Raw genomic sequence first — 12,404 nt, 5'->3', positions numbered from 1 at the left:
CTCCCTTCCTTCACTTGGCATCAGGTTGAATAGTGAGAAGGAGAAGGAAGAAATGAATAGTTACTGAACACTTACTATGCCATTTTATTTATTTCTCATAACTGTCTTATCAGATAGGTGTCACAGGCAGATTATTAGAAAGAGGGTCCCTTCCCATGCATGTGTGTAGCTGTCCATAGTCCTGAATCTCATTGCTCTCTGACTGGGCTCCACCCAGACAGTGTGTTTAATGATTCATGGGAGCTACAGGGAGAAAACATATTGGCCTTTCAATTTAGATATTTAAATTTAAAATCTATGAAGGTTTACTAAGATGCAATTTACAGATGAAAACCAATGCTCAGTAGTTGTCACCTACTGTTTGTCAGAGATCCTGGAGAAAGTGTAAGTGCCCCATGGTGCAGAGGAGCCACCCATGACACTCTCACTCCATGTTTGGCTTTCAACATTTTATGGTTGATTAGGGATGACTTGTGCCCAGTCAAGTAGAGTTACAGATTATATTATTTAAAATACTAGAGCTGAGAAAAGATTATGAAAACCTTCTGTACCAGATAGAGGTTCACTGGTTATCCCAGTGGGCTGGGTACTTAAAAGAGTCATCAGTGTAAGCAAGCATTTTTCTTCCATTAGTAGATTATTTTAAATCACTATTTATTTTTATCTCATGCTTTTAAAAACCTCCATCTTAAAAATGTCCACTTACATATATTTCAGAAATAAAATATTAGTACAGAAGTTAACTGTGTACTGTGTTAATACAGAAATATATATACATTGGTACTAGAAGCTCAAAATTTTTATTGCCAGTAGAGGAACATGATCAAAAAAGAGTGAAAACTACTGCCTTAGAGTCTAGTTCTTTCTTTCAATGTGATTGAAACTTGCTCTCATTCTTTTGGAGCAATTAAAAGTAAGGAAAAGGCAGGAGTAGCTAGAAGGGAGAAAGCAAAGATGGAGACACAGAAGAGATGAAGGCTTTGGCGGGCCAGCGCTACTCAGGGATGGCCCAGGAGAAAACAAGAGAAAAATCTGTCCAAAGCTGTTTTCACATAATCACAGTAACCAAGGACAAAACCACAGTCAACTCCAGCTAACCTGCTAAGCAGCTAAAAAAAGGGTCAGAAAGGTACACATCAAAGGATGTGGAGCCAGCAAGTGTGGAGATGAACAATGGTGGTTCTGTGAGCAACCCAAAGAGTACCAACGAAGGCACTGAACTCTCTCTGATACTGAATTATTCCCAATGGCTCCTGATTTTTTTCTGTTTTTATTTTCTATTCTGATGAGAAATGCGCTGATTTTCACCCTGTCTCAGAACAAATAGAACTTTGACATGTAGTTCACAATTTATGCAACTGATTTCATATACTTCTGCCAGCTGTATCATGTTTCTGACAATTACAAATATTTCTCTCCTCACTCCAAGGAATTGTGGGGCATCCACAATCATGCTGCTATCCCTTGTATGCTACAATCTGGGTGCTATTATTTCCGTCTGACACTGCAGGCAAACAAACTGAGGCTGACAGGGGTGATGTTACTTACCCAAGGACTCAGGGGGGTAATTGGCAGAGACAAGACTGAGATCCACGTCAATCTGAGAAGGTTCCTTAACTAAATTCTTTTCTGTATTCCAGGTGTTAGTCTGGATACCCTCAATCCCAAGGCATCTCAACCAGTAGCAATTTTTAGAGGTTCAGGGTATCCCCAAAGCTGTTCTCAAAACTTCAAAAGTCTCATTAAAATGGCACAATACAGGTGATTTTTTAATGAGTACAGTGTTTTTATTGGATGAAATCTTTCAAGGGTGGAGTTAATGATGTAAGAAAATCAGATATGTGGTCATCGGTGGTCAGAATATGGGAAGCCATTGCTTTAGATTTTCACCCAGAAGACAAATATCCCGCATTAAATCCCTTTAACTTCAATAGCATACAACTTAGCCAGACTTCTTATTAAGCAGGCAACCTCAGGCTGTTCATTTGACCTTATGTGCTTCAGTTTCCTCCTCTGTAAAATAGGGATGAAGACAGACATACCTCTGAGTGTTATTGCAAGGATTGAAAGAACTAAAACATGTAGAGAACTTAAAACAGTGCCTGACACATACTAGGAAGTCAGGGACAACTGTTGTTCTTATTGCTGTAACCTCAGCTTCCTTGTCTGTAAAATGGGGGTAGTTTATGTACTATTTATCTCATAGGATGATTCTAAGACTCAAATGACATGGTGAAAAAGTGCTTCATAAGCAATATCATGCTCTGAAGATGAGAAAGTATGCTGCAATTTTCACTCCTATGTCTCACATATGAAACAAGTCTAAGAACAGTGTATTCCAGCCAAGAAATTAAAAGCTTTGTTCCTTTGGAGTCAAGAGTGTGTCCCTGCACAGATCAATGTTGCTGAAGTGAAAAGAGAGAGATTTAATTACCTTGAGCCTTAGTGCCTTCCCCACTGAGAGCAGAGAGTTCCCGGTGAGAGGAATAGCTGAGTGTGGAGGTGACAGGTCGTCGTATGAGTGCCTGGGGACTCCTAGACATAAGCTCTGTCACCTTCCTAGGGCCAGACAACTTGACAAGGGAAGAGCTGGCTCCATGGAGAAGGTGTGAACTTGTGTCTTTGAAAGGCCATGATCTGTGATGAAATCTGTTTGCGTGTGGCACCCTGGGGAGAAGGAGGCTAAGGCTGCCTTCCTGGCCCTTGCATGGTTGTGTGTAAATCTTCATGTTCAAGGCATATGGTGTTTGCATACACTGGTATCCACATTCTAAGGGGTATGAGCACCCACATACTGAGTCTCATATGCATAAGGTCATATGCATGCTTGAGAGTCTGTGTGTACATGTATCTATGGCCTGGGCACATCCTGCATGCATAAATGGGTTTGCATGTGGATGCTGCTTCTGCCTCCATGGGCAAAAATGTGCATCAATGTCTCTGCACTTGGCCTGGTGGACATTTACAGATGTGGATGGCCATGTGGACGCACCTGTGTGAGTCCATGGCATCACAGATATATGAATTCTGTACATGTCCTTGTCATGTGTTTCAGCAGAGTTTGAGAATCTGAGACAGGCTGTGGGGCTGTCCACTGGGACCATCTGTGGAGCTGGGTCTCCAAGATTGTGGGTGAATGCCCCAAAGCTAGAAAGAGTTAAGAAGGTTTGCATGAGAGAAGCTGAGCTCACAGCTCCAAGCAAATGGATCCTGCATCCAGCCAGAGGGGTCAAGGAAGACCAGATACTAAATGACAGGAGGTGCAGAGCCTGCGCTGTGAGGAGGAGAGTTGAAGAGCAGGGAACAGCACACTGCAGAAATGTGGAAGCAAAGTGCTCTGGCCACCAATCCACAACTGCCAAGCAGGCACAGGCAGAATAGCATTTTTGTTGTTTAATTAGAGATGTTTCGTTAAAGGTATCATACCAGCTATACCGTGCATATGCATGGAAGACATCAATGCGTGTATTGACATGCATATGTCATGTCTGTATTTGTACAGGTCCTTCCCAGGGCTTGACATATGCCCAGGGCATGTCAAGGATTTCCACTGTTACTCAGACAGCATTTAGACAGCACTTACTGTGTGCATGATGTGTTTGGGAGAGAATGGAATGAAGTGGGATCGTGTCCCCTGTCCTTGAGGTTTTTATATTCTAAATGGGGCCAGAAACAGAGAAATATGCAAGCAGAGAAAAATTATAAAGCAGCATAAATAAGATGGGTAGGAATTCTACTGCCTAGACTTGTGTTTAAGCCTGAACTTGGCCTTGTACTAGCTGTGTGGCCTTGTGAATGTTATTTAACTTCTCTGAGTTCCTTTTCCCTCATCTATCGGATATAGCATCAATGTAACACCAAGATATAGCACTAGGTTGCTGTGAGAATTAAAGGAAGTAATATATCAAAGGCACCTAATAAAATACAAAGTATAAAGCAAATACGATGGATGTGGGCTTGCTCAGGCAGGCTTCTTGGAGGAGGAGACGAGAACTGACCATGGGCAAGGCTAACCCTAGCCCAGGAGAAGATGCAACCATTCTCAACTCCATATCAGGCAGCCCTTGCCCTCACACCTCAGCAGTATCCAAACACCAGGCTTCCTCTAATCACTGAATATCGGGGCAGGAGAGGACCTTAGAAGCATGAACCTAACCCATCATGTTGCTAAGGCAGAAACAGATTCGGAAGAGCACATCAAAGCCTTTCCAGAAGTTTGCAGGAGTAGCTGACACAGTGTGAGGCACTGTGCTGGTGCTTCTGCACACATTCTCAGCCTGGGTTATTGGCTGAGTTGTTGTTAACCAATACAGTATCTTTATCAAATAAGAAAAGTATCCTCCTCTGGACAGGTGCAGTCCATCAGAGACTCGCATGACAAGCTGTAAGCAATGTTGTGTGAATGCAAACTAGAACACTGTGCCTCCTTCAGGCAGGCACAGCCCCTGAGCACACCACTGGCCACCCAGCCACAAGGTGGACTGCAGTCCCCCTCTCCTCTCAGGCAAGTACCCTGCATGACCCTAGAGAGTGGCTGGCCCTGGGTTTGAGCCTGGCTAAGGCAGGGGGCAGCCAACATGTAGGCACTGATGATGCGGCAGGAAACAGGACATCGTCCTCACCCCCACAGGAACTCTCAGTTTATTGCAAGAAATGACAACAACAACGACAACAAAATGTGCAACCAATCATTGTAAAAAGTTCCATAGGAAAAGGAGGCTACAGGCTCAGAGGAGGACCCCAAACCAAGCCTCAGGGTCAGGAGCAGCTTCATAGAAAGATGGTGGAGGATTTAGGACACAGTGAGGTGTAGGTATATTTGGCATACAGCAGTGGTGGGAGTGCACAGCTTTTACATTTTGATGCAGCCCCATCAAACCAATGCATTGAAATGGCCCCTAAATCAAAAATGGATCCATTAAAATAATAATAGATACCATTTATTGGGCACTTACCATGTGTCTTAATTCATGTACTTCTGTCAACCTTAGGAGACAGGAACCATCATTATCCACACTTACCCACGAGGAAACTGGGGGATTCAGTGCCTTGCCTGCGGTAGCCATGGTCAGTGGCAAAAATGGGGGCTGCTGTGAAGCTGTGCCCCTCACCACTACCCGAAGCTACCTTTTCTCAGGACTGCTTCCCTTGGCAGAGCCCAGGAACAGGGGCTGAAGCAGAAGCCAGATGTGGAGGGTTACCAAATCCAGGGGAGTGTGGTAGCCATGGAGACTATTCCTCTCAGATACCCAGCTTCAGGGAGCATGACTGCCCAGTGGTCCCCACAACTGCTTTCCAAAATCTAGCACAAACGCTGTGTCCTGACTGCCCCTGGCCACCCCCAGCCAATGGAGGAGCAGGGCAGGGATAATGAGGAAGGCCCCTTCCTGGAGACTTGGGACTCCTCTCGTGGGCAAACTTGGCTCCAGGACTCCCAGACAGCCTTGCCAAAGTTTCTGTAGGATTGTCTAAAACACTTCCCCCATCCCTCCCTCCCCTCCCTTGCTCCTTCACCGGGAGTCAGGTCTGCATCATGGACTTGTGGCTTTTCCAGCCTCCCCTAGCCTCTACATTTTTTCCCACAGGCATTTCCTCTAACAGATTTCTTGCATGTTTAATCCTGTCTCGGTTTCTGCCTTCTCGGAGGGCCTGGACTAACACAGATGGGGTGGGTAGGTCTGTGTGGAAGCAATGTGGGGGCCCAGGGGAGGTCCCTGAAGCCAAGGACTCGGAGCCTGGAAGGCAGATGAATGGGATACTCGGGAAGAATGCACAAGCAGCTGTCACGGGAAGCCCTGACACTCTGCTTGTTCAACTTCAGGCCTCAGAGAGGCTGCTCTTTCTTGAAAGGGACAATCCTCCTTCCCTGCCAAACACCCTCCTGTCTTCCCTCCACCTACCCTCACCTGGGTCTCATCTGGAGGTCATTCTTCCAGGAAGCCTTGACATTCCACACGGGTGATGTTTCGCCTCCTTTTACCACCACAGCCCGGTTGACCAGCGCCTGTCCCATAACTGGTCTGTGCAGGGGGAGCTGTGTTTGTGCATTTAAGCCCCCACTAGTTGGGGAATCCTTGTGGTGGGTGTCAGTCTGAGCCATTCATCACTGTATCCTAGTGCCTGACACAGTAGTGCCTGGAATGCAGGTGTTGTTGAATGAATGAATACATGAATACATGAGTGAGTGGCCTCACAGCAGATCCGCGGCTTGCCTTGTGTGACGCAGATACAGTGCCTGGACGTAGTGCCCCCCAGGGGACAAGTGGGACCAGAGAGTCTGATATGAACCTGACCTTGCTAATGAGCAGGTGGGTGGCTCTGGTCATTCTCAAATTCACTGAGCCTTAGTTTCCTTATCTGTGAAAAGCAGTGATAATGCCGAACTCCCCAAGTTGTGAGGATAACACCAAACTCTTTGCCTGAAACATATAACAAAGTGGCTGTCACTGTAACAGGAACTCAAACACATCAGGCCCTGTGGCCTGGACCCCAGCTGCCCCACTGCAGACCTATTGCACATATGTAGCAGTGCTCAAACAAAAGCAGAACGTCTGCTTTTTTGATTATATTGAAAAAATAATTACTTAGGCTTTGCCATCTGCACTACCTGCCATCTCTCTCCCCAGTCCCCGTTTTCTCTTCTCCTGATTATTAAAAACATAATAAACACATATTGCTCCCTTGCTACTATCATAGCCACTGGGGATTAAGAAATGAGCAGATGAGAGTCTTCTTTCTTAGAGCTTGTGGTCCAGTGAGAGTTCGGGAGAGAAAGAGAATAGAAACAAACATAAAAATAAATAATTGCTACTTGGTGCAGTAAAAGCCACAATAGACTAAGACTCAACTGCTGGCATGTGACAACATATATCCGAAATTTCCCAAAACATAGCCAATTTCAAATTATTTTATTATTTTTCACTAGAAGCAATTTGTTGGGCGTGATTTAATATGTTTTAATTTGTTATTATGAAATACTTCAGGCATATAAAAAGCATAGGTATAATGAACAACTGCGTACCAACCACGCAGCTTAAAATACAAAACCTGATTGCATTTTTCTTTTTCTCCCCAGTGGTAACCTCTCTCCTGAATTTGGGTTTATCTTTCATTAGCGTGTTTTTGGTTTTCTGTTTGTTTGTTTGTTTGTTTTGAGACGGAGTCTCTCTCTGTGCCCAGGCTGGAGTGCAGTGGTGCGATCTCAGCTCACTGCAACCTCCACCTCCCGGGTTCAAGTGATTCTTCTGCCTTAGCCTCCCAAGTAGCTGGTACTGCAGGCATGTGCCACCACATTCAGCTGATTTTTGTATTTTTAGTAGAGACGGGGTTTCACCATGTCGGCCAGGATGGTCTCAATCTCTTGACCTCGTGATCCACCCACCTTGGCCTCCCAAAGTGCTGGGATTACAGGCGTGAGCCACCGCACCCGGCCCTTAGTGTGTTTTTATGCTTCTGTCACATATGTACTCATCTACAAATTACATATGACATTGTTTCACAAGTTTTAAAACTTTGTATAAATGTTACATACTGTATGTATCACTCTGCAACATTTTTGTTTTTGCTCAACATTATGTTTTTGAGATGTATGCATGTTAATGCCTATATCTCTAATTCATTCATTTTGACTGCCCTATAGTATTCCACTGCATGATGATATCATAGAATTGATCTGTTTCCCAGGTGACAGAAATGTGGGTTGAAAAACAGAGTCACTGTGTCTTTCCATTAGCATTCTTCAGGAAGTAGACAAGATGGGATTAGCTGTGCATGAGATGTATTGGAGAAGCTCTGGTACATGACAAAGGAGAGGATCAGGAGGAGGCAGGGAGAGCCTTCAGACCATGATGTGGGTCTGAAGTGTGAGAAAGGAGAGTGGGAAAGAAGGAGGAGGAAGTAGGAAGAGCTGTGACTACAGTGCAGTTCTAAGAAAGTTTTGGCCAGGTCAACAGGGAGTCCTCATGCAATAGTCATCCATGACACCATCTCATGTGCAGCAGGAACGGCCCAGCTCTAGTGCCGCTGCTATATTCAGTTACTATGGGCCTGAAGGTGTGACAGCTGGAGCATTTGTCAGTCATGCATGCCACAGAGGACTCACTTGAAGAGTGATCTGAGTGGTACCCCTCCATAGCCGCTACACTGTATATGAGCAGAGAGGAAGCAGAAACATTCTTCCTGGCAGACCTTCTTTCATTCATTCATCCTCCATCTTATGAAAAGAAAAGTGAGATGTTAGAGAAGGTTATCACTGGACAGGGTCATTAAAGCTGGGTCCTAAGGGACTGTCTCAGGCATCATTGCTGGCCAGCAGTCACAGCAAGCCACTTTCATTTATTTCTGGTATCTATGTTGAGCTCTGCTGCCAGGAATCTGCCATCAATGATCCAAGAGGCTCCATGGTAAGGCTTTGGAATCACACAGACCTGCATTTTATTCTCATCTCAGCCATTTGGGCATTGCATAACATTGTATAAGTCTTTTCACTGATGTAGGTCTCACTTTTGTTATCTGAAAAATGAGGATAACCAGACCTATCTCATGCAGTTGTTATAGGGATTAAAAAACATGACGTAAGCATAGAGTCTGGCACCCACAATAGGTGCTTTAAAAAAAAAACAAAAACATTAATTCCTTCCCTATCCCACTATGACATTATTAGGGGAAAAGAAATCTTTTCTTAGATGTAGTAATTTTTCTCAAACTGAGAAATGTTAAAAAAACTTAGGGCCTTAGTTCTGTAAACTCCAGCTTATCTACAGCAATGGGGGTGAATCAGAATGATCTCCACTGAACCTTCTAATTCACACCCATCACTCTTCCTAAAGCAGCAATTTGTGATTAATCTCACTCTAGGGCTAAATCAGTCCCAAGCACTTCCAAGGCACTTGATAAAGAAGCTCTCTGATTTATAGCAAACACCATTATTGAGTGGTGGCAGGGAGAAGCCATTGGGGATTTGTCTTGCTGGAAACTCTCTCTGTCGGAGCCATTTCTTCCATTTTCCTGGGTAAGAGCTCAATTTATTTCAAAATAGATGGATGGAGTTCCTTGGTGAGGTAGGAGGAAGAGAGGACTTAGACAATTTTTAAAAATAACTAATAATACTTAATATTTTAAATTTGTGAAATTCTTTCAGCTTAGACATCAGGACTTGACAGAAGGCTAGGCATATAGTAGGCCTTCAATAAACGTTTGTAGAAGTGTACAATCATCTCATTTACTCTTCACAGCAGCCCCGGGAAGTACACTGAGGCCATTCTTCCCACTTGACAAAGAGGGAATTTGAGGTTGGCAGCTACGAAACAGCAAAGCTGGGACTTTCTCTTTATTTATTTATTTTTATTTTTATTTTTATTTATTTATTTATTTTTGAGATGGAGTCTCACTCTGTCACCCAGGTTGGAGTGCAGTGGTGCAGTCTCGGCTCACTGCAACCTCTGCCTCCCAGGTTCAAGCGATTCTTGTGCCTCAGTCTTCCAAGCAGGTGGGATTACAGGCGTGTAGCACCACACACAGCTAATTTTTGCAGTTTTAGTAGAGATGGGGTTTTGCCATGTTTCCCAGGCTGGTCTTGAACTCCTGACCTCAAGTGATCCGCCCGCCTCGGCCTCCCAAACTGCTGAAATTATAGGCATGAGCCACCGCATCTAGCCAGAGCTGGGACTTTCATGCAGATCCGGGCCTGATCCTTATCCTTCACCATGCCATCACCCTCAGTGGCCCAGGAGCAGCACTGTCAAACCCATTCCTGGAGCACAGATGTCTGAAGCACTGTCTCATCACCAAACTGGAAATCTGGTTAGCGAAGACTGCAGTTTCTTTTTTGCCTATTCTTTGGGCCCATGCGGTTCTATTCCAGAACACGTTTATGATACATTTGCATCTCGCACGCAGTCCATCTTCCTGACTCCTGTCTACTTAAAGCCTGGCTCTCCTTCCAGCGACCTTCATGAATGGCTGTCTTATCTTTGCTTGAGCATCTCCTATGACTGAGAGCTCCCTACTCGGCTGCCCAGTGTCAAGAGCTCTTCTTACTTGATTGAGCCAACCTACTGCCCCTGGAATGTAATTCCCCTGGACTGTAGACTTGGATCCAGGCAGAATCGTAGCAGCAAAAGCTTATTAGGCCTTCCCACTTACGTGCTGTGTGACAGAGGGGAAGGCATTTAGTTTTTTTAAGTCCTGGTTTTCTCAATTATAAAATGGAACCAATACTATTTTATCAGTAGGAATACTTTTAGGTGCAAGTAAGAGAATACCCAATTAATAGTGGCATAAATAATAAAGACATTTAATATCTCACTTCACAAAAAGTTTTGAGGCAGACAGTGCCAGCATTGTCCCAGCAACCCAGTGCCACTGGAGTTCTGGGGTTCTATGTTGGTATCTCCAGGATTTCCTGGGCCATGATATCTTGACACAATACTTGGAAGGCAGGGATAAAAGACATAGGTAAAAACAAGCAAAACAGACTTTTATGTGGCCTCTCTCTTCTCAGGGATGAAAATATTCACTATCCTTGGAAAGTACTTGACTTTGCGCTCTTTCTTTTTCATCAGATCTAGCTACACACCTATTCCTAGACCTGGCCCTGGCTTAGGTGAATAGCATTACATAATTGACTTAGACATTCATGATGTCTCGGGCAGGGAATACTGCCACCTAAACAAAATGAAGGTTTGCAGAAAAAGAAGAGGAAGAGTGGCTGTTGGCTGGTGATATGGTTTGGATCTGTGTCCCCATCCAAATCTCATGTCGAATTGTATGTAATCCCCAATCCCCTTTTTGGAGGTGGGGCCCAGTGAGAGGTGATTGGATCATGGGGCAGGTTCTGATGAGTGGTTTAGCACTATCCCCTCTGTGCTGTTCTCATGATAGTGAGTGAGTGAGTTATCACAAGATCTGGTTGTTTTAAAAGTGTGTAGCACCTCCCCACCCCTCCTGCTCCCACCATCTGAGGTGGTTTGCTCCCGTTTGCACTTCTGCCATGATTTTAAGTTCCCTGAGACCTTCCCAGAAGCTGATGCCACCATGCTTCCTGTACAGCCTGCAGAACCATGAGCCAATTAAATCTATTTTCTTTAGAAATTAGTCTCAGGTATTTCTTTTAGCAATTCAAGAACAGACTAATACAGCTGGGCAACAACAGCATTATAGTGAGTGCAAAATTGGATAATATATGCAAAGTGTTTAGTAGAGTTCCCAACACCTTCTGCTTCATAAATGTTAACTATTACTATTGCCTACTATTATCATAAAGTTTCATAAAAAGTAACCAGGGTCCCTCCGATCATCTCTTTTCCCACCTAGGACTTCTGTTCACCTTCAATTACGCCCTACCTTGATAGTCATGCTCCTTGGAAGAAAAAGACACCCTAGGTAGGGCTATCTTATTGCCTAATCCCATGGAGTGTTACTCACATGTTACTCTAGGGGAATGTACCATATGGAGGTGTGACTGTTAGCCTCAGTCCTGAATAGGAGTAAAATAGTTCTTCCTCATCTGTCTTCACTATTTCATCTTATCTGAGATGTGGCCTCCCCTTGTCCTTGGCATATTTGGTCCTGATATAACTTTATAGTTTTTATTTTGTTTTATTTTTGTCATTGGCACTTTTCATAAGGCTTGCTTAGAAACAGCCTGAATCAACCTCTTTTCAACATCATGGGTAAAAGAGGGAGAGGCGGTTCCCTTCAAGTGAGTCAGTGACCAATTGTGGCCCCCGAGCTTGACCATGGGTGCTCTATCTGTTCTTCTTAGGTCAGTGGGGATGTGGGGAGGGGGCCTCCCCAGCTCTGCTGGGACATTTGAAATAGTTCAAAGAAAGAGACCTCACCAGTAGAGGACAGAAAATCCAAGGTGGGTAATGGCTGTTATTACTTAAAGCTATTGAGTAGAAAACAAAAGACTGATGAAAACCCCTTCTTACTCTTGTCTCTTGAAGTTCTCTGCCTTACAAAAGAATCTCTTAAATAAATGGAGTCCTGGAAAGAAGTGAATCTGCTCTCAGGCTTTGGCTCCAAAACTTTCCTTTATAAATCACATGTGGAAGTAGGTGGAGCATATACCACAAAGCGAGAGGGAAAGAGGAGCAGTCAGCAGTGGCCACTCACCATGTGCCAGGCCCCTAAAGGCATAAACCCACTGCCTTCTCAGGGTGCTCTATGGGCAGGTGTTATCGAAGATTTGTTAAGAGAGGAAGTAGTCCCAGGAAAACAAAATAATTTAAATGACATTTCCCCGCACCACACTGTATTGTCATGCTTTACAAACCATCCAACCAGCCAGAGCCAACCTCCCAATGCTTAATGCTTCCAAATAGCATTTCATCTGAGACCCAAGAGCTTGCAAGGCCAAGGTAAGTCTTACCTGGGAGGTCTGAGTCAAGTCACTCAGACTC

This window comes from Pongo pygmaeus, chromosome 1 (assembly GCF_028885625.2).
Source record: "Pongo pygmaeus isolate AG05252 chromosome 1, NHGRI_mPonPyg2-v2.0_pri, whole genome shotgun sequence".
Taxonomy (NCBI): Eukaryota; Metazoa; Chordata; class Mammalia; order Primates; family Hominidae; genus Pongo; species Pongo pygmaeus.
Note: the sequence above shows the minus strand (reverse complement) of the source record.